Genomic DNA, 23,521 nt, shown 5'->3' with positions numbered 1-23,521 from the left:
ATTCCAACCCAAGATAGACCGGCGTGAAAAATCCAAGGCGCGAATGCGTTTAAGAAGGTAGCCAATTTTCTCCGTTTGACGGTGCCCTCGGTAATACGAAGTTATGTCCCCACGCAATTAGATCCAGCCTCATGAGCCCCGTGCGGCGCAATAATGATTCTCCGTACTTCACAAAGATTCAGATAGCCTTTTTCTTGCTGCGCGAATGACAAAAAGATATGCTTACGGCGCGCGACTCGGATAATCGCAATTTTAAGTAAACGCCACAAGAGCTGCAGTTAATGTTTATCTGAAGAAGAGTTAAGAGAAAAACTATGGGGCACCTAAGCAAGTCTTATGATGTGTAAATGTGAGAGTACTACTTGTCGCTGAGTGTGTCGCTGTGTTTAGTGTTGCGGCAAAATGTTGCTGAGTTTAGTGCTTCCGCGTTATGCTTTCGAGTGTAGTGTTGCTGCTTATGCAGTCGCAACAACACAAGACGACAAACCAGCCATATTGCGATCTGTCAGCTGAGTTTTATTTGCGCAGTTCTCATTTAAAGTATATTGTGTCACGCACATAGCGTTGAGTGTTCTTTCTCGATGACACTATATACTTTTCAGCACGATGACAACACTTTGCCGAACGACAGCAGTACTTTTCCGAGTGGCACCTCGGTGCTGACACTACATTTCTTCATCGGGTTCGAAGGTGAACTCCTCCTCATACTCTGGGAGGATGTCGTAGTCATCGTGCGACGGGTACCTGAAGCGCGTTGCATCTTATTCGTCGTCGTCGTCGTCCTTGGGCTCCGGTGACGGCATAGAGTTTCACACAGTAGTTATTAGAGAGTTTTAGTTTAGGGGACGCAAGCGGCTTGCGTCCCCATAAACTAAAACTCTCTATTGTAGGAAAGTGTGGGCGACGGCGTCTGCGGGCCCCCAACAACACGAACGAATGGTTGCAGAGCGAATGGTTGCAGCTCGCCGTGCTCGCTCCGCAGCCGCTCGCTCTGCCATCTAGTGAATCGCCCGCCAGGCAGAGCCCAACCACGTGCACAGGCTCGAACATATTCACCACTGCACATTCATCACAGTCGCCTGTTGCAACGGTGGCACAATGCAACGGTAGCGCAGTGGTTACTGCGCTCGGGTACGGAGCCCTAGAGCAGTGGCGGTGGGGCAGAGGATCGAATCCTCATCGTGGCTACTTCTCTAGCTGCTAGTTTCTAGGTGGTCGATCGGCATTTTTCGCGTCCGTCAGTGAGTAGAAATTATCATCATCAACAATGGCTCATACCCACCCCCCCTAAGCAAGCAAAAATGCAATGGATCATCCCCCTCGTAATGCAGAGGCTACAAGCGCTCGGCAAAATGAGGCGAACAGTTAATACATTCATTGAAATCATCCACACAGCAGAACAGCATATGCTTTAAGCGAGAACAAGCTCGAGGCAAGCATTCGAACCATAAATTAAGCATTGCATATCCCACTCAGCATTTGTAGAGGTGGTTTTGCAATAGCTTCGCTGGACATCCGCTTTCGTAGGGCCGGGATGGCGAGTCAATTTTTTTCTGCCACGGCTTTCTGACGACGGCGGGGTCGCGCAATGAGCCAAGTAATGCTTTCGCATTTAAAAAAGTAGTGCACGCGCGACGCACTGATGCGCTTTACAGATCATTCCGATCACATTTACTGATTCGATGGACGCTTGTCGCAAACTTCTGCAAGGAACGCTTCCCGTCCCCACTTGCCTCTCTCATAACACATTCTTTACGCACACCGGTGGAGGTTGTGTATAAATTACTGGTCATGCGGGATCGTTGGGGAATGAACGGGCTCGCCTGTGAAGCTTTACGTCAGGCTCCCAATATCCCCGAACCAACTCCACACACATCACGCTGCACACCCTTCAGCCTAGAACCCTATCGTCTCCTCGTACGCGTCTTTCCCCTCCCCATCCAGCACTTCCGCGTGCTCATGGCGTGCGGGAGGCACAGTTGAACTCTTTGTTCTCTCCAACCGGCCTACACCTTTTCCGTGCTTTCGCAGATGAACCTCCACCTGTTTGCCCTTCTTGTGGAGGTCACCCTAACTCCCAACACATTCTGTGGCACTGTCCCCCACCTGTGTCTCCCCCTTCTCCTTCCTTGTCCCGCCACCTCTCTACCCCATCGGCTACGTGGCTGACACAAGGTATACCTCTTTACCGGCACAAGAGTACCTGGTGAAATTCATCAACGCTGCGTTGAAAGATTGCACCAGCGAGGCCTTGGACTAAGGGCCTCCACCAGCTCCATTACTGATTTTAAATAAAGTGTTCATCTCTTTATATACCATGCGTCCCATGTAACTTGTGCCAAAATTTAAAGATGTGCGAGTGCCACGTAGTTGGACAGAACGAAGGTATTGTGTTGCCGTCGCTTGGAGCAAGTAAGACGATTGTTTGTATTTCGTATAAATACATAATTAGTCATTATTAATTAATCAACTTCGCAACTATTGTATTCAGAGCAAAAGGATCAATGAGGAAATTGTAGACCATCCTGAAAAAAATTATGCGGATCCCACGCACTGTGGGAATCGATGTAAGCGAAACTTTGTATGATGTTTGCTCTGACTGAAGATAATTAGAGGTGATGATAGCGGCGATCGGTGCAATTTCTTCAGCGTTTAGTCCAATACGAGAATGGTGAGTTGATGTTAAACGTTACCATACGTGCACCACTGCTGTTTGTCTGCGTAGTCCACAGAACACGTACACAGGGAGGCGTGTTTGCTTGAGGCGTTGTTGTGAGTCATTGTTCGTAATCTCTGACAGTTCATCTTTATTGCCTCACATGGCACATCGCATCGTGGCAGAAGTGTTAAACTTTAATTGAATTATGGGGTTCTACGTAATTCAACCAATTATAAGATATCCTGAGTTTCTTCGGCGCTGAGTGTACGCTTTGTAGCCATTTTTCTGGCGCGTGTTTACGTGCTCCTTCTGCACACGTAACCAGCATGCTGCTGAGACGAGCGCTCTCTTCAGGCTATGGACGATTGTAATGTTTACACTATCACAGCCCAGCACGCGACCTCCAGCTACGTCGCACTTGCATATTTTTAAATTTTGGCACCAGTTACGTGGGACAGATGATGATGTATCGTTAGCTGCGATTCATACATTGGGAAGACATATAGCTGCCAGATACCCTCTGTTCCGCACCAAATTGTTGGTGCGCCGCATGTGCTGTTATGAATAGAGAGTTAATTATATGTTATGCCTTCTTCCTTTCCCACTCCACCGTACCACTTCATTTTCTTCAGTATACAGTGTAAATGAACTATGATAAAATAATCCATTAAAATCCATCCTCACCCTCAAAAAGTCAATAAACAAAAAAGTATGTGGACGTCGTTGGCATAACAGACCTCAAGAGGGGCTCCAATTATAAACCCCCACGCTTTTAGTCATTTAGCAGTCCACACACAAGCATATATAGGTTGTCCCAACTATCAGCACCAAGACTTTTTGCAGTACAGCTTCAGTGACCATTTCAATACTTCATGTTTGTCAGAACGCGATATCGCGGCGGCCGTAGTAAGTTGACACCAAAGCATTCTCTTGCTTACGACCATATACCATGTTTTGTTATCAAAGGGTGTTCTATTTTTGTTCCTCTCCTTACGCACATTTTTAGTCTTGCTTTGCGTACGAGTGCCTTTTCTTCTTGGAAGAATGCAATAGTTCTGCCAGTTCATAAAAGTGGCAGCATGATATCGCCCCGTGTCCCTCTTGTCTCCGTTTGCAAAAGTGTTTGAAATAGTTACGTTTACACGTCTGTCATTTTTCCTTAAGCATAAGATTATTACATACCAACATGGCTTTGTTCATGGTAGGTCTGTGGAAACAAACCTTGTTTCTTTTCTTGATGCTGCGGCACCCGCTGTTGCTAACCGAAGACAGACACAGCACACTTCGACTCGTCAGAAGCATTCAATGTTGTTTCTCATGACCTTCTTATCCATAAATTCTTGAGTTACGGCGTTAGTTCTAGCCTGTGTAGGCTGATTAAAGACTACCTGTCCACTCGGTTAAATTATGTTTGTGTTGGTGCTAAGTACTCTTTGTCTTATGAATCAACTTCCGGTGCTTCGCAAGGGTTGATCTTAGGCCCATTATTTTTCAATATATTTGTGAATAATCTTTAAGGATGCTTGCGTCATTCGCGTCTCCTATTATACGCTGACGATATTAAACTTTGCCGTGAAATAGAATCAGAGCAGGATTGTGAATTATTGCAGGAAGATGTGAGTTCTGTTGCGGAGTGGTGTGCTTCCAACTTTTTGCACATTAATCCAACTAAAACACTTGTTGGTTCCTTTAATCGCAAAATCTACCCTTTACTATACGAATACTCACTTGATAACATTCCTTTAAAAAGAACCAGTTGTACGCGCGACTTAGGAATGTAGGTTGACTGCCAGCTGACTTTCGAAGAACATGTTTCAAGCATCGTTAATGTATCCTACAGGAAGTTAGACCTCATATCAAGGATGACTAAAAAGTTAACAAATGGGAGCTGCGTTATTCCCTTGTATTCTTCTTTTGTCCACTCGAAGGTAGAGTTTAGTTATGTTGTATGGAACTGTATTAATTTGACCAATGTTGCAAAAATTGAATGTGTTCAGCGGCGTTTCATTCGTATCCTGTACGATCAATTTCTGGGACGCCGTGTGTGAGCGTGTACTGCGCATCTTTAATGTTAGACCCCTAGAAACAAGGCCGTAATATCGCGATTCCTGATTCTTGTATAAACTAATTCAGAACCTCTTCTCCTGTCCGCGGTTACTGCCAGCTGCAACGTCCTGAGTGCCTCGCACAAACTTGCGTGATCCTAGCATTTTCTACGTGAATTACTCTTGCACTTCTAACGCTATAACATGTCTTGTAGCACAACGAAACACCTTGCGTCATGATCTTGATACATTCAGCTCTACTATTTGCTCATAATCTGACTTCTGTAATTAAATCATTTTTGTTGCATTTTGTACCATTGTTTTTTTAGATTTTCTGTATTGTTTTTCGATTTTATGTTCTTTGTGTAACACAAGTGCAGCAATACTAAAGCGTAAAGCTGTTCTTGGTCCCTTTCAGAAAATAAATAAATGAAACGAAGTAAGTGACATGAAATGGACATACAAAGTATACAAAGCGCACCAACACAGCTGCTACCTCATGCAATAAATATATTTGCATGGTGTGTGGACAACTACTTGGTGAGAAAACATTGTTTTGTGAACAGCCTATGAAAACACAAACGTAAACCTTACGACGCGTAAAAGGAAAGCGGGAAAGAAAAACACTATAATTGAAACTAGATGATTAGTGCGAACATGTGCTTCCGCGGGTGCAGTGTAAGCAAAATGTGAACACGATACTGTTGGCGAAGACCATGCATGCATCCATGGTCTCCGCGTTCGGTGGGAAAACACCGTGAATAAAATAAACAATCGCACACGCAAACCGGCAGGGTCCTTATTTTGACAGGTCGTAAAAGGGAGGGACGACTGGAAACTGTCAGTATATTATTATTAGTGCAGGGCTTCATTCCTCAACCGTGTACACGACAACAATTCCGCACCCCGAGGGCGTTGCTCCTGACACGCGACGCGTTTATGCGCGCGCTCGCAAGGCGGGCGAACGTAGGCTCCCGCGCTTTCCTGCCTTCCAAACGCGTCTCGGTTGCCAATGGCCATCGACGCGTTCGCATCTCGGTGCTATCAACTGCCGCGGGTACTGCAACAGATCTCGGGAACACCAGGTGTGGCGTGGGGCACGTGCTCAGGCCGGGCGGGGGTGAACAGCACTCACCTGCGTAGTCTCACTCGACGGCGTCCGATGCATTGGCAGCGCCCGCGAACGCTGGGAGCAGCACGGGGCGAGTTCCCGCCGAAACGAGGCCGCTTGACCGCCTTACCTGGATGCCACGACTAGCGCGCGCGGACGAGCAGCCGAACCGGCTGAGCCGCCGCCCGTGCGACGCCCGCGCCAAGGCCGCGGCGTCATAAGCCATAAGGGGCTGGTGGCGACGGGCACCGGAAGCGCCCGCTAATCGTCCTCTCGTTACGCGAGGCTACACTTAGCGGCGCATTGCGGCGATACTGCGCATCACTCACCGTGAGTACGGTGAATGGGGGACGTACTGTTCCTGGAGCATGCACGCCGGCGCCAGAAGACTGTTCACGCGCGCATGCGCATGCATTTCATGTCATAGGCTACCTTTTGAAAAACTATAATCCTCCCGTTGAGAAACGGGTGGCTTATATAGTTTCTGAGAGCTATTGGCGGCGAGGAGTTACGGAGTCGCCATCTATCGGAAGCGCCTCGCTGGCGTAGTATGAGGGATCACGTGGCGCGCTCCTCATAGGTTTTGCTGTCAGCGCTCACTGAAAACACCACGCGCGAGCTCTCCCGGACATTTCTATAAGTACTTTCGAAACGAGATAAGTTTCTTACTGTCTAAATAATAATCTTGGGCAAACTGAAAGCACACAATCGTTTACAGACGCTATCTCTTTTCCGAATACGTACAGTGAACGCCACTGCGCGCGGTCGCCGCGATGGAGTCTCCCGAACCGGCTTCTTGCGTGAAAGGTAGGTAAACGCTGAGAGCAAACTATGTGAAATATGTTCTTATAGTGTTTGTATAACTAAATGGAGTGTAATAGAACGAAGCCTCAATGCAGCGATTCGCAGCGACCGACTGCGCGTCTGCATGCTTGTCCGCGCACTGTTTCGCTTTCTCCGCGCGCGCGTTTTCGCACCGTGCCATGAGCTTTAGGCCGCAGAATATGAGCATTTGACAGTATACAAGCAACCATTATTGCGTGGGCGCTATCACAGCTGTTCAAAAATAATTTAATTGCAGACACTTCGACGCCTGATGTGCCGTCGCGACGATTCAATATTTTTTTTTCTTCTAAATTCTTTGACCTTTCAATACTATTTCTCGAGTTGCGTCGCACTGTATGTTTGTCGGTGTTCTCAGCGTGCAATATCCCGCTGCTCCTTTTTTGTAATCCAGTGCATTTATTCATAACACAAACATGACCATATGCCATGCTTTTTTTTAATGTGCTTCTTACCGCTGCCTTTCCACTCCAGTGAACTTGCCAGTATCTATAGCATCGACAAGTTCATAGACCAAACCGTCACGACATTAGTCGGGCAGCGGACTCGGGCGAGCGTCTCAGTGCGCGTTTTCAGAACATCGCAGACCGGGCGCCGTTGCAGAAATCTTCCTCGCGTCTGTGCTTGCTGCATACCCGAGTTGTAGCCGATGACTGTTTGCCGGTTTTATGTTTCCCGAGCCAAGCTTCACGCAGCTTCTTGTCCTGCGGCTACGTGTGAATAAGGCTGACACCGGCCTCCGTTACGTGCGTCCGGCCCTGCGGCACCGAGCAGTAGCCTACCATGTTGCGCGCCTTCAAAGGCAGCCACTACCTATGTAGTGCTTTCAAGCGTTGTAAAGGAGACACTCGAAGCGGGAAAATTTCGCCACTAAATGAGGACCGCAGCGTACGAGGGAATTTAAACTCGTTTTCAGCTCGCTTCGGCGCGCCCGAAGCGGCCGACGCGGCCGCTATGTCCACGTGATCCCTCCTAGCACGTCACGCCGACGGTGGCGCCAGCTTTTCCAGTGGTGGAGCTCGAGGCCAATACATGGGGGGCGGGGAGGGAGGGGGGAGGGCACAACTTGGTGAAAAGTGGGGAACGTTCGCCGAAAGATAGGTACGATTCGCCCCGAGTGTTTATATCGTTACCGGACTGTCTGACCTTAAACCGCACGAGAGAAGTGCGTGTCCCTCGCGAGCCATCGTTTGGCCATTATACCCGTCCATCGCGCTGGTACGTTTGGACCAGTGGTGCGTGTATCCATGTGATTATTGTGTAAACCTCGGGCCAAATTCACAAAGCTTTTTGGTCGTAAGTGCTCTTTGCCATTGGTGGGCCGCATTCCCTAATAATATGTTTAGCATCAGGATTGGTGGGAATTCTTTCTTACGAACAATTCTGGCATAAGAGCTCTTTTTTTTTTTTTGTCTCAGCAGAGTAATGCACACGCGCATACACACATTAAGAGAATAGACACAAAGGAATCTAGACACAAAGGAATCTAGCGGTTTCTAGTTCAGCCCCTGAATTTTCGCGTCGTTTTTCTTATCGTTGTATTCGGAAGAATAGACCTGCCAAATATCGCATTCAGTTTGCTCTATAGTTATCTCTAGAGCGTTAGCTCAAAGAAATTTAAAAGTTACAATGGTATCTGTTTTCAGTTGCACAAACCTCTTTAATGGCATAGAATGTGTATGCGTGCGTGCGTGCCGAGTGAGGGATGTTCAAATAGTGAAATTTCCGAATCAAACATCGAGAATCGTATATTCGAGAATAACGATCGCCGAATATAGAATTGAATGTTTTCTCACCTATAAAGGAACATGAAATTTGATGTTTGCGCATAGTCCCTTTGGTAAAAATATAAATCAGGTTTAAAAGCAATGATACATGCACATAATACCGTTCCCAATGAGCCGTAAGGACGACTGAGGCATGCTATTGAACAGCAACTGAACCGAAAACAGGAAAAGAGCGTTATTTTTACTCGAACCGGAACTGAACCCGAACGTTACGATTTTTTTTCACTTGGGAGCGAAACCGAAAGGAAAGAAAATATCGATTTTCGGTTCTGGTTGGCCCCCTTTTCTGGAGCTTTTCATCCATGCAATGCGTGTACTTGTGGCTCAATTTTGCTGCCTCATTTTTGAATGCACACCATCTTCTCGCGTTTTTAAATGCGGCAGCACCGTTAGTGTGGTTTTCAGCGTAATGCGTCAGGGGGCAGAACAGTTTTTGTATTAATGCGACAATATTTGCATCGCATCAGACGTGCTTCGCTAGCGCCGATTAACATCAGGCCGTTCAGACAAAAAGTGTTACTGGGCCGTCGACCGGGGATGTCAGTGAAGCGATGCATCAATCTGTCGATAGTCGCATCCTACTGCCTGTCCTCATCATTACTCTTCAATCTCCTACATATATATATATATGTGTGTGTGTGTGTGTGTGTGTGTGTGTGTGTGTGTGTGTGTGTGTGTGTGTGTGTGTGTGTGTGTGTGTGTGTGTGTGCGTGTGTGTGTGTGTTACAGTGGGTTATGAAGGACATTGTCGTGGAGAGCTCCGAATTGGGAGCTCCTTTTCACGTTTAACGTGCTCCCTTAGAATCGTACACGAGCGTTTTTTTTTTTTTTTTTTTTTGCATTGTACCTCCATCGGAATGCAGCCACCGCGGCACAGCCGACCGCAGCAGGCAATTTTTGGTTTATATCTGCTCAAAACATCGTTCCAGCTCACACGAGCGATAGATTCGGTATACTCTGTGTGTAGGAAGGGCGTACCACTAGCGTAGATGGCTCATCTTGAGAGATTCATTTACAGATATAAAATATAGACGGACTGCGTCGACTTCATCGTTGCCTAGTATGTCGAGAAGCTGCGTAAACAGGAAATGTGACAGGCATGTCTTGCGCCGAAAATCCGGTGAAAAACGGTCACCATAAAAAAAGCAATTTAAAAGCAATGTTCGCGTGATAATATGGTGGTCTGACGTCATCGTGGTCGCCATGTTCGGCTACTACAGTACTAGCATGGTCGTGGTGAGGGGGAGGAGAGAAGCAGCGACCCTGACGTCACGCGGAAACTATTCATTGAAAGGCGATCACTGAGGCAACAGTTAACATCGTTCTGCACATGGCGCATATCAACATTTGTTATGTAGAGGTCAAAATGTGTTTCTGTTGTAATCGACAACCTTGTCGGTGACGTTATGAGATTAAGACAATTGTGTATACATAGATGGTACTCAAACACAATCTTATTAGGATTACCTGATAGTGAAATAATATGGAAATCACCGCCAAAAGTTATTTGATATTTACGATCATTTGAAACATCCAGGAGAAAATCAAAGGAGCTGAAAAACTGCGAAATGTCCCCGCGAAGTGGGCGAGAACGGACACTGAATGAGCATTTCCGTAGTTTATGCGAGTACAAGTACTTCACAGTAAGGAGCAAACAAAATTCAGAAAGTAATTCACACCGACTCCATTTCAAACTAAGATAGGCGTGCCTCCACCACGCCTCTTGTCGCGGTTTACAAAATAGCTTCCTATATCAATGCATTGAGCGTACACCCTCTTCACAAGTAAACCACGTTTCCTTAAACATCACAATACTGACTACAACATTTTTCTCATTAAATAGACACTCAATGCCATAGTTATAACGAACTCATCCAAAATTAAAATGGCCATATTTACAGCTTTTCTGCAATTCAGTCACCATTAAGTCATTCCGCTTCATCACTTTTGCAGTTTCACTCGTTGAAGCCACCAAAGGCAGTAGAAATAACATTGTTGCTCAGGTAGAAGATCAACGAAAACACATAATGAACTGATTGTCGCGCATTTTATGCACTCAAGAACGACCACGGAGTGCCTCCCCAATTCAATTTAAAAGAAATTAACATGCTCGTCACTAAAACGATAGCCGGCATCGTTTCAGAGACGTCACAGCGCGGTTATTCTTTTATATCTGGGATTGTACACGATATCGGCAACGCTGTAGTTTGCGAGACTTTCATCGTGTTTGAAAGCGTCAATGGTAAGTATTTGACAAGAACAGAATCCAACGAAAAATATTTTTCGTTACGAATATACATGTACGAGTAATGGCGGCTAAACAACTCGCGTTGGGTCTTTTTTGTTCGATTTAGCACTACCTTAATAGGTTGAACACCTTCTGCTATAAATTTTTGTTTTTGTTTAGTAATATTCAGCACTAATGTGTCATTTTTTTTTTATGTTGATCCATTGCTAAGTATGGCGGGTAAGCATGCAAAGCAGTTAACTGGATCTTTTCCAGATCGCGTTTCTGTCTTATGTGACAAACTTCTCAATTTTTTTTTGCACAGATCTTCAGATTACGGGGCACCATACATATTTCCGTTCCCACTGGAGTGCTTTATAGCCACGTCCATCCTGAGGATACACAGTAGTGTTGGACAAATGTGGTCATTCACATGAACAGAGGGCGCTGATTTGTTGCTACAGTTAGAGTTACTGTATATGCTACCTTTGGTAGCATATACAGTAACTCTAGCTACAGTTGTACTTAAGGCGCAGGTTTATCGCCTTCTCAAGCAAGGCTTGAGAAGGCGATAAACCGCTAAGTTGATAAGCCGCTTCTGTTTGTACCGCTAACTGAATAACAATTAAGACCGGCTCCTTCTTTGCATTAACACGGTGATAAGTTTCGATGTCATCAGTTTCAAAGAGCACTCCTGAAAGTTGTGCTACCGAAGCACCGTCCTCTCCCTGAGCTGATTCTTCTAAGCAGTCCGGTGATACAGTGCCAAAGGCCGCAGCTCAGAGAGACCAAGTTAAGCACATGACTCCAAAGGCTGCAGTCAGGAACGACAGCCGCTCCTATATAGTATACGCGCTAAGTTCAAACGGCGTAACTAAGCACAGCGGCAATTCGGAATGCTTAAGTTGTTAGTTATAAAATTCGCTTAGAAAATGACAGCGCCACATTTTGCTCGCGACGTTTCACAGGGGCTATTTTCTCACGAGGAGACAAATTGAATGATTTTCACGAAGGGTGAATGGCATTTCATTTTTGTCACTTCCTGCAAAGGAAGCGAGGTAAACCTGGTTTCAGTCATGACGAGCGGATTGCCTGATGAAATTGTTATTAATTAATTTGTTTATTTAGCATAGTCGATCCCCTGCCGATGACTTTTGCACTATTGCCACAATTCTGAAACTTCCCCACATTACGTGAACGTAAGTGTACCATGGGCGCGCCGTCAATAGGTGGTCGTTACGCTTTTGCCACAATGGCCGCGGTTGTCCTCGCCCCTGAGACGAGCGCGTGACGCCTGTTTCAGGGTCAGACCGCGCTATACAGCGAACGGCCTTTGTCATGCTCGGCTCTTCAGCTGACGCGCCGTCGCACGTGAGAAGAAAACGCGGTCCTGAAACTATACCACTTGCTTCAACAGGCTAAATTTTTAAATGCAGCCAACGATTTGGAATACAGCACAGTCGAGGTAACAATGTGTTTATTGCGTTAGCATTCTCATGTTACGCACTTTCCGGTGACTATCTATCTATCTATCTATCTATCTATCTATCTATCTATCTATCTATCTATCTATCTATCTATCTATCTATCTATCTATCTAATGGTTAGCACATAGGTAACTGGGTTCGCAACCAACCGTCAGACCAACTTGGGTCACTGAGTATGCGCCAATGTTTACATAAGTGCCGCTCTCAACCGAACGTCTTTCATGCCGACATGGGTCACGGTAGATGCGGGACTGGGTAGGCACCACTGTTCGAAGAAATGCTTTTACGCCGATTTGGAGCACTGACGATGACGAACCAAGTTTACCTTGGGCCACTGGGTATATGCGCGAAAATGAGGTTGACTTACGAGCTGTTGCTGAGAGAGAATCTGAATTGCGACAAAGTTCGGGCCTCATACCACTGAGCTTGCTGTCAGTTGATAGAAATAGCTCATGTTTGAAAACGTTTGCTTCTACGTTGTACCGCTCTTCAGTGTGAACGTATTTGACGGCAACTCGGGTAACTAGGTATATGCCACTGGGAGCGTGCCGCTCTACAATGACGAAAAATATCCGTTAATTTTCTCTGGTCCTGAGCGGCATCGAACCCACATCAGAAGAGTTCTTCAATGACAACAAACCGACGCATTACCAGGCTGCGCCACAAATCCACTTGTTATGTGTTGCTTTCAATTACCGCCTCTCACGTCAACGCTTTAAAGGGAAGCTGAAGAGTTTTCCAGAAAAAATGAGTGAAGAGCTGTACGTAATAATTTTCAACCCTCCGAATTAGAATATCGTATCAAAATTGAGCGAAAGAAAGTGCAAACAGATTTTATTGACGTCAACAATGGTGTTCGTCCGGACCGACCGCTGCCGCTACATATGAAGCACGGTGGAAGGTGGTTTGGCGCTGTTGTTTTGCTGAGACGGTAATGGTAAATTTCGGGAGCTTGCGTTTTTCTGAGGAGTTCGGCGTTTATAGATGCACGAGCCGATTGCGAGGAGCCGGCCTCTCCAAGAAGCAAAAGATGCTTGTCGCAAGCAGTGCTTTCGACGGGAACGAAAGCGAAGTGTTCGCATCTCCTCGTGTTAGAAATGTTCTTTGGGGGGTATGTTTTTTGCAAAGCTGCATTCAGCGATTCAATTAGATAGTTTCCGGGCAAACAAATGTACTGTTATGTTCCTGCATGCCTTGTCGTGGAAGGTAAGCGGGGATGCGATCGTCGGCATTTGTGCGCTGCCCCAAAGCTGTCGGCAATCTACACAGACGGGTTACATGCGGAAAAAGTTTTCCGGCTCTTGTAGCACGTGTGGTAACCTTCATCAGCGCACCATCCGCACGCTTCTCGTAATCGGAACCATAAAGGCGGCGAATTTCGTCGGCTACGCGAGACGGTCGTTTTATCTCTGTGCGCGAGAGAAGGGGGAGCGCAGCGTCCTGACGTGCGCCGGCTTTCAAACACATGCAAACTTTACACTTCACCTGCGTTATGGTAGCAGCATGTAGGCCGTTTCACAACACACGTGTGAATAGAAAATTAACGGCGGTTTGCGACGAAACCAGCGTCAAGGGTGGGAGATAAACATGCACCTTCTGTTCAGCGTGCTAACACGAAGGAGCTAGCAGTGAATCAAAATCAAGGTTTGGATGAGTTCATGTATTCATAAGGTCTTCCAAGACCAGTTACCATCCGTCCGCCCGTACACGTCCCGTCTTTGTGTGTTCGTTGCCCCGACCTTTTCGCGCTGCGTTTAGAAAGGATGCTAGCAGCAAGTCGTACTCTCACTCATTCACGCATTATTGATAAACTCTGGTAGTAATCGTCGTCAAGGAAGTGGTTAGAGCACAGCACTGTTGTTCTTGAGCGCTTGAAATTCTTTCGATTCACAGCAGCCTCCCACTTAGCTGTAAGCTTCTTCTTTTGCGGGAAGTAATGGAACATCGGAACATCGTCGCGGCCGCTGGTGTTCGTGCAACCGTAGGCTGCATAGAACGCCGGCATGATCGGCCCACCACTTCACTTGATGCTGCGCACGTCAACTACCACTCTACATACACACAAAGAAATGCAGGTTCGAGCGAGGCAGATTATGGCGGCATGCACGCAGAAACAAGCGCGGTCAGGCACGGTTGCGGAGACTGCGAAGGAGCGAAACACCAGTGCTGACGTCACTACGCCGCGGTTTCCGGTCTCCGCTCGCATCGTCAGCGTCAGCAGCAGCGCGCGGCGCTCGACGGGGGGCGGAGCGACAGCGCAATTTTAACCGGCGATTACGTCGTTCCTAAGTGAAAAATCCCGCCCAAAATTTTACGTGTATGGTTTATAAGGTTCCCGCTTCCGTATATGAGCGTCTTATTGAATTCGACAGACTCTTCAGCTTCCCTTTAACGAACTGCGCCATGAATGCACCGGGTATGTGCCGCTCTTCAATGAACCTCTCGCCAACTTGGGTCACGGAGTATGGGCCACTGAGCGTGCGGCAAGCAAGGGAAGAATTTGCATCGTTCGCAGCCTCCGGCTCGCCGTGCTTCTTGTCTAGGAGGCCAGGCGCGGACTTCTGGGCGGTGTCACTAGATGGCGCAGCCTGTCCACACAGAAGCGCCAGAGGGGAGCCTGGTTGCCGCATGACGCGTTTCTCAGCGCTCACATGCATCGGCGCGCCATGAATTTCGGAGACCACGTGCAGGCTTCGAGGCAGCGGCTCCTGATGGGTTCGAGTGTTCTTAGGGAAGCGTCGAACGACGAGTCCCGCTGCAGTACAAGCCTGATACATAACTCGTTTCAACAGTGGTAATACGTTGTCTCGCTGCATTGATTCAATGGAAACGGATTACCATTGACAGTCATCGTGTGATGGCTTCCGCCGCTTTTTTTTTTTCACCGCAACCTTCATTATAACAGTGTCAGACGTAGGCAAATGTGTCATAATCAGTTATCACCTCTAACTAAAGTTGCTTAATTAGCCTAAATTATTTATTTTATGGCACTTGTTCTAACTGCGGAATTGAAGACGTTGAGTACTCGAGGCATATCTACTTAGTGGAAATTCCGAGACTAACCTCAGTTTTGATATATTCGTCCTGAAACTCTGTCACAAAATACATTCGACTTCGTCTCGCATTGCGCGTGGGAGTCATTTTGATTGGCTGGATGGCTGGCTGACTTCGGGGTACCCAAAAGTAACCGGAATTCTTTTTAAAAAGATATGTATGTATTTATTTTTTTTACAAAACAACCTTATCATCTTCAAAATACTCTCCATGACACTTAATACATTTGTCCAATCTGCTATTCGATTCTTAGAAACATTTTTCAAACTCGTCTGTTTTGATGGCTGATAGCTCCTTTCTCGTTTTCTTCTCCTTCACCTCTTCTACGTTTGAAATCGCAGTCCTTTCATGTTCTTCATCCGACGAAACAAAAAAAGTCGCGTGGAGCATCGTCAGGTGCCCACGTCCCATGCTCGTGAAACTTATCTCACACACACACACACACACACACACACACACACACACACACACACACACACACACACACACACACACACACACACACACATATATATATATATATATATATATATATATATATATATATATTGACGTGACGCCCTGAGAGCGGCAGAAGAAAGGTGAAAGGCAAGGAGGTTAACCACAAGGAAACATCCTGTTTGATTTTGGGGAAGGGGGTAAGCGGAGGTAAAGAGATATAAAAGTAGAGAGAGAGAGAGACTGATATTAGAATTCGGCCTTCGGGGCCCATCCAGACCTCCATTTTAGCCAAATAAATACAAAAATCCTCGTATGAGAGTGCACATTTAAAAAAGAATATGACACGCATTCACGAACACTGGCATTGTACTTCACCAAAACGCATTATCTTGTCGTTCGTGCGCATACGTCTTCCACTGCTTACCCGCAGCAGTGGCTATGGCGTACCGGTGCCAAGCACCATGTCATGGGTTCAATCCCGCCAGCCTCGGCAGATCCATTCCATTGAAGCCGGAATGCAAAAACACTAGTGTGCCGTGCTTTGGGGGCACTTTAAAAGATTGCCAGGTCGTCGAAATATGTTCCGTAGCCGCATGACTATGCCGCTTCTTTCATAGCCCCCTGAGTTGCTTTCGGACGTTAAGCCAGTGATAATTTAAAATTTCACAATCTTACCTGAAATAAAATACAAACGTGCGCAAACAGCGATTCTCGTGTACGAGAAATATATATATATATAAACACGCAGACGCACACCCACGCAAAAGCCCTTTCCGAATCATTACATGGCATCTCTAGCCAAGCTTCTGCTCTCTGCTTGGCTCATATTCGGTTTGACAGCAACGGTACCGTCCGGAAGAGTCGGCAATGCAACAGCTTGTCGCGCTTTTTTATGGTCTACGGCAGCACACATGAGCTTTCGAAGAACAGCGCCAATGTAGCGTTTCACGTCAACCTTATTAAGGTGTGTTGGAACTTAAGCGTCTGAGCATCAACATACATTCCATTACCATCTTTCCTTACTATTTTTCGCGCATTTATCTTCCACGGTCACGGACATTCCACGAGGAAATGCGTGTATAGGCTGCGTATACATTACACATTATTTATAATGTGTAATGTACATATTATTTTATAACTGCATTTATCAACTGCAAATGCCCACATTCGATAACGTCAGTATCCAAAGCATTCAACACGTTCGCGCCACTGACAATATTCTTCAATCCGCGATTGTATATCTGTGGTAGAATTAATTTGCTAAAGTATCCTGCAAAAGGTGAAACAAGTCAGCTTATACTTTCCTATATCCGTTCCGTTCTCTCTATCTTCTCTTAAAGTTCCGTTGTCGTTGGTCGCGGAAAGGCGGCAATTGCATCTAGAGCGGTTATACTCGTAGCGGGCTGCGTGACTGCTGCTGCAGCCGCTACTAATTGTGTGCCTCCGGATGCCAATAGAGAAAGGCCGTGACGAACCTGCCTTTTGCATAGGCGACCTTGAGGGACGCTCCCGGTGTGGGCCGCTTCAGCGCAGCATGCATCAAACACGGGAAGAGCGGCGGCAAGGGAGCCACCTATAGGCAGGCAGTGCGCATATTTGTGCACGCGAGCACAGGGCGTCTATATTGTCTTTTGCGAGACGAAAACACACCGCCGTGCCCCAGAAGCAAAGTGCGCGCCTCGTTGACCCGCATAGCGGGAGCCACTCTTCCGGCGTTGAAATAGTGGCACCGCCGACGTGCCATCACGACGCATGTCTCGGCACGCCCACGCGCGTGCCCATCTCCTGCCTCACTTTCTCGCCCTTTCATGCATGCTCTGCCACAAACAGCAACATCGTGAGCGCACTCGCGGAAAGTGGTCGCCTCTCATTTGCCCGATGGACATCGCGTGAGCGTATCTCCGCGGACTCGCCACCCACGGCATGCGTGTTGTGGGCAACAGCCGCGCGGTGAGGACCAAGGGAGCGATGTATGGTACACACCATGAATCAAACCGCAAACTGCGCTTCATAGAGTTTCATACTCTCTTAGTGTGAGAAGCTCTATGCTGCGCGGTAGGAGGGCGTCCGCAAAACGGTTCGCAACGCAAATCGCGCGTGATGTATTCGCATTCCTTGTTCCTCCTTCCCGGCGTTGTGGCGTCAACAACATCGCCCCGCCGTCGCGCCACAGAAGGGCGCCGTTCGCCCCATCATTCAAAGAAAAATGTCCGACACTTTTTAACTCAAGCCTTAACTTGGTTACTGCAAAGAGCTTTCTTGACTCTTAGCAGACCTGGCGACCTTGCTCAATCATTTGTCAAAGAGCAGTGACGCTATGGCGCTTTCCCTCCCAAGCCACTGTGATCGTCATCACGCCATTTGGATGTATATTTCCTTCCAGTATAAATCCCACGACACGCGCTGCTAACGTGATATCTCATCCTCTGCCGCCGCCGCCACCGACGATGAGGGCAAGTGCATCTCGCTCTAAATAGCGCGCTTAATTAAGTATTTCAGATTTTGTTAAATAATTTCTGTGCACGCAACGGCTTTTTTAGAGGAATCAAAATACAGTTGTGCAAAGTTTCAGTGCGAAACCTGCATTCCTTGCTCTTAGCGAGAGTATGTAAATAAATTTTATCCCCTTGTAAGACGTCCTGCAATTCTGCTAAGTTGTTTTTCCGTCCACTTTCATTTTCCCTTATTATTTCGACATTTCACTTGGAGGAACAGTAGATTTACCCAGTTCCTCTACGCTTTCTTCGACTTCATTGTCCGTGGGTTTCGTGTGCTTCTGGCCAACGAAAGATCGGGCCCCTGGACTCCATAATTACCACCCGGCTTCCAGTTCCACACTTTGGACGTGTACCTAACGCGAATACAGTTAAGAAGTTCGTTAGTCAAACTTTGTAACTTTGAAAATTCGACATTCTGATTTGTCGTGCCAAATAATGTGCGTCTTCCATAGGCGTTGTATTTCTTAATCTGTTCAAAGTAAAAACAACAATAAAGAGAGAGAGAGAGAAAGAGAGAAATAAACGTGCGTTATATGATGAACCAGTGCTCTGGATGCACGAATGCTCATAGCAGGTACGTTCTCCAGTGCACAATTACTATTATCACAACTAACGGAGCAACAATGAAGCGTTCGCTGATTTCATTTTCTCTGAGACTTCCATATTTCTCCATTTCCCCCTCGACCATTAGGTTTCATAAGCGAGGTAGAAGTTCTCTTTAGTACCAGCAGCCGTTCTTCCAAGATGGCTTAATCGACAGTAATTACTCATGGCCTAAACAAAAACTTTAAAAAAATTAAATTATGGGGTTTTACGTGCCAAAACCACTTTCTGATTATGAGGCACGCCGTAGTGGAGGACTCCGGAAATTTCGACCACCTGGGGTTCTTTAACGTGCACCTAAATTAAACAAAGACTTGGCTGCACAGAGCTGTACCTTTTCTTTTTATAAAAATGACTGAAAACTTTAACTGCTCTGTTTACTAAAGGTGACTAAAGCAACTGCGCGCCATTTCTCTGCCTTTCTTCGAATGAGTTACCTTTTTTTTTTCTCTACCCCCGCCCTTTCTTTGTACATTAGTCCCGACATCTGAGATTAGTACATTCTATAGCATCCTCCCAAAAACAGTTTCGATATCTAGAGCATGCGCAGGTGACGTGAATAGATCTCGAACGCGAAGAGAAAGAAATGAATTAAGAATGTAGCGAAAGAACAAGTGCAACCATTCCCCGCACTTACGGCTGGTGCTTCCTCAGACGTACCACGCGCGAAGTCCGAGCGGAAACGGGTGCGTAAACAAGAGAAGGTCATTTGTTGCGTAGCAGCAAAAAAAGAAAGAAAGACAGAAAGAAAAGAAAAGAAAAAACGAAGTGGGAGGGGGGGTACATGGTTCGCTAGCGTCCGCGAAGTCAGCAGCGCTCGATTTTGCTGAGACGTGGATGAAGAGAAAGCAAACAGTACGGGGCTTTTGAGCTCTTCCACGCGTGACGCAAACAGGTGTCTTCCACCTGAGATTTCCCTCCGTGCAGGCACGCATCGCATTCTTCGCTTACGTTCTCAGTTGTCACGGAGGCTAGCGGAGCGCACATTTGCCCACGTTATTCGCGGCTGTCAATAGTGTTTCGTGGGCATCTTTGTTATGTTGCGAACTTACAAACCTAAAGGCTTCATGACAGAATGGCCGTGAAGCTTTTAGTTTTGATTGGTTACATTGGCGCATTGTATATGAAAGTGCGCAAGAATATGTCTTTCTTCATTGCAGTCACTGCAGAAAATGCCTGCATTGATACCACAGCACACTTTCTGCAGTACATCTTCGTTGTCTTCTTTGTAATTTATGATTAAATGAAAAAAACGTACAATTCATCATTGGTGCTGCGTTTGCGCGGTCGTTTCTGCTGGTTTTGTTTTCTACTGGCTCATTTGTTATTGAATTTGTCTGTTATTATTATTATTATTATTATTATTATTATTATTATTATTATTATTATTATTATTATTATTATTATTATTATTATTATTCAAGGTAACGTATAACGCAGCATTAGCAAATTTTTCAGTGATTGCATTATATCCTGCGAATGAGCTTTAATTTTTGTTTTCTGACTTCTTATGCCGAATTTCGTTCGCTGGCAAGACCCGACTTGGCCCACAACAATGCGCTTAGCAAGTAGCAGAAATCAACCCAACGGAACACTTCTGTCAACGCTTAGTCGAACTACACTGTACCAAATGACCCTATACACTATGACGTGCGAGGCCAGCTGCAGCGGCAAGTCGCGCGTCAGCACATGCGTGACGGCACGTCCTATAGCCGAGCTCACCGTTTCGTGCGCAGTAGCGGAGTGCGTCGCACGCCGTCAGCGTAGGACTTCAGTGGCTCGGTTGAGTTACCGACACGTCCAACGTCGTCCGCGCATCAACACCGGACCGGCGCCGCGTCGTCTCCGGCATGTGCGCCGCTGCCGGTTGCGCAAGTTGGTGCCTGGCCGGCGGCCACCATTGGAACAACGCGGTCCTGACGTGCCGCTCGCGTCACGGCCGGAGAGGAGGAGCTGTGCGTCGCTTGTATAACGACGCGCTGTTGCGGATGCCTGCCGGTGAAGGGCGCGCCGTCGTTGCCGCGGAGCGGCACGCGCACCGCTGGAACGGGGAAAGAAATGTATCCGTTAGTAGGATTACTCATTGGGAGGTGCCAGTGCAACTCACGGCTGTTGCGTGCCGCTGTGCGCTCGACTCTGCCTTGGGACAGCAGCCAAAGCTGGAGACACGCGCTTGTCAGCACTCGGGCCCCAGTTTTTTTTACTGATGTTCAATGGGACAGCTTCCCCTGGGACGCTCACAGCTGAACACGTTGAATCGTCACTTTTTGTGAGATTGGAGTTGTAAAATATACGCTTGCGCGTGAAGAGCAGCAATAGTTTGTAATTAAAGAAAAATAAAAGAGGCAGAAGAAGAAGCTCCGGGGTGCTATCCTGGACACTTTCCGCCACATTGTCAAATCCTGCAACGATGGCGGCAGAGCTGACAGAGATGTCAAATTCGACAATTCGGCGGAATTTGACCATGCCCAGGATACCACCCTTGGTGAGCTAACAGGCAATATACAAAACAGCGTAGGATGGTCATCTTCTTGTGCTACGTCTTGGGCTTGTGTTGCTGGTGTAACCGATGGCAAGCAAGCAAGCTGGCCCGTCTGAGCGGTTGTTGAACTTTAATGAAAGCCGCACAAGGCCAGCCAGCACAGCGGCAGACCGAGCCGCACGAGCCTGCCGCCATGGTATTGCGACTCGACCAATAATAAAAGGGAGTTGTCGAAGTTGAATTGCAATACCCTGGCGACGGGCAAACAGAGTGACCAGGCATGCCGCTATGCTGGCCGACGGCTTGAGCCTCTTGCCCAAAGCACCTAGGCATACAGCGCATGCTCCTATGCGCTGCCTCATGGTCAGGTCTCCGCCCTGCGTGCTTCTTGCTGTGCTGTGGCTCCTTGGATTTTTGCAGAGTTGATTGAGTGATGGGAGGTCAAACGCCTCAAAGCTCGAAGCGCAGATGACCTATAGCGGGGAGTCGAAGCCGCGATTTCGTTCTCAACAGCGGAATGTTGTAGCCACTGAGCTACCGTGGCGGGCTCCTTGCTGTCTTTTTGCGGATGTCGTTGTGGACGATATCCTCATTTGCGTGACCCCTAAATCATTGCGGTCTATGAGCACGGTCAACTCGGCAAATACAGTGATTTGCGGACGCGGTACGGTGCCGCAACGCTGAAAGAACATTTCAAAGGATCTGAGCTGCTCGCACGTGTCAAAAAAAAATTTGAATTGAAGGCAAATGTGGGTGAGTAGTAACTCGGAAACTGGTGAATCGTTATCAAACCGTGTGTACGTGTACGTGCGTGCGTGCGTGCGTGCGTGTGTGCGTCTGCGTGTGCCGAAGGGAAAGGTTCCAGGTTAATTTTGACCACATCAGTTCTTGTTAATGCACACCCGAAAATTGGTACACGAGCGTTTTTTGCATTCTACTCCCATCGGAATGCTGCTGCATTGACCGGGACTGGAACTCGTGATTCCGTGCTCATCAGAACACCCATAATGCTAGCTTTAATAAGACAAACCCTAGCACATTTAACAAGTGCCTTTGGGGCTGAGCAATTCCCAATAATGGTTCAGAATTATGATGCTGGACATCTTTTTTTTGTCTGTTCAAAAAGTTAGTAGGTAAGACGGTAGGCAAAATAATAAAAAGTGCTTGATGACCCAACCCAAATGGACGTTTTTGTTTCTCTTGTTATGCACACTCTCAGGTTGGTTTGCAATGACTATCACAATTTAAACGAAACTCTCGTTCGGCCTGTTCGACAATAATAATTACCGTTTTTTTTTACTTTTGTGTTGTTATAGCTGGCCTATGCTTTCTATCTCTTGTATCTATTTAAGCGAAAAGGAGTATAGCTGCCACTCATGATGCCGACATCTCCTATACATGCACAGATCTAGATATTTTAGTTATGAGGTGCAGTTGTTGTGTTATTAAAACACATATTATGGAAAAGTTGACACGCTCAAGATTGTTAACGGTACACATAGTTCGGACGACCTGGCTTTAATAAATTCCACCTGTGACTGTAACGCAGCTTGACTTCATTGTTATCCAGATTTACTGTAACGCGGCTGAAGGTTATTATAAGAAAGGGTTAACAGATAGTGTTGAACAACGTCAATGGTTATTTCGTGGTCAAGCCTAGCCGACTCGCTTGTCTTATGCATCTTGTAGTCGCGATCATTGCAACCGATTCGTTCTCGAGCCAGCAAGAAAGCACGAGAGAACGAGAGAACACTGAAAGCCCGAAAAGCGCGTAAAAATGCGAGCTTGGGACCGTGATTAAGCTGATTAGCTCGATATGTATCTGTAATGGGAAATAAACATAATTAAGGGCTAAAGGGCGGCATCGCAGCAAAATAAATAAAGAAAGAAAGAAAGAAAGAAAGAAAGAAAGAAAGAAAGAAAGAAAGAAAGAAAGAAAGAAGGTGTGGCTGCTGTATGCCGAAACCCGACGCCCTATAACGTGCACGCAGGAACGTTGAACTAAGGCCGAAGTAGGCACAGCAAAGTGTTCCTCAATCTCCTCCGTCTCCGTTCATGGATGGCATACGAGCTTAGAAAAAATAAAAGAAAAAAAATACTCTTGCTGCAGAACGCATCCCGCGCGACGCCTCACACAATGTAATGAATTAAACATATAGGGTGTGAGCAGTTCTTCAACCCTCCTCGCCTCATGTGCTCCCACGTCTTTCCTGTTTCCCTGCGACTACGGGGCGTTGTCCGCGACGGTATGCCACATTACATGCGAATATCTGTCGCAATATGT

General features: G+C 46.8%; 1 protein-coding gene across 2 annotated transcripts in view; it reads right to left on the bottom strand.

Moving 5' to 3' along the window:
• The window catches only part of LOC126544239 (uncharacterized), a 56,968-nt gene that overhangs the window by 27,778 nt on the left and 5,669 nt on the right, over positions 1-23,521 (bottom strand). The window contains exon 2 of one of the 2 annotated variants that reach the window (XM_072285968.1): positions 20,478-20,796. The gene's annotated coding sequence lies outside the window, so the exon portion shown is untranslated. Of the gene's footprint in view, positions 1-5,839; positions 6,028-20,477; positions 20,797-23,521 lie in introns of those variants that run through there. The other variant, XM_072285969.1, reaches the window with a different exon arrangement.

The sequence above is a fragment of the Dermacentor andersoni genome, chromosome 1, assembly GCF_023375885.2.
Source record: "Dermacentor andersoni chromosome 1, qqDerAnde1_hic_scaffold, whole genome shotgun sequence".
Lineage (NCBI taxonomy): Eukaryota > Metazoa > Arthropoda > Arachnida > Ixodida > Ixodidae > Dermacentor > Dermacentor andersoni.
The sequence above is the reverse complement of the archived record's forward strand: the minus strand, read 5'-3'. Positions and strand labels throughout refer to the sequence as shown.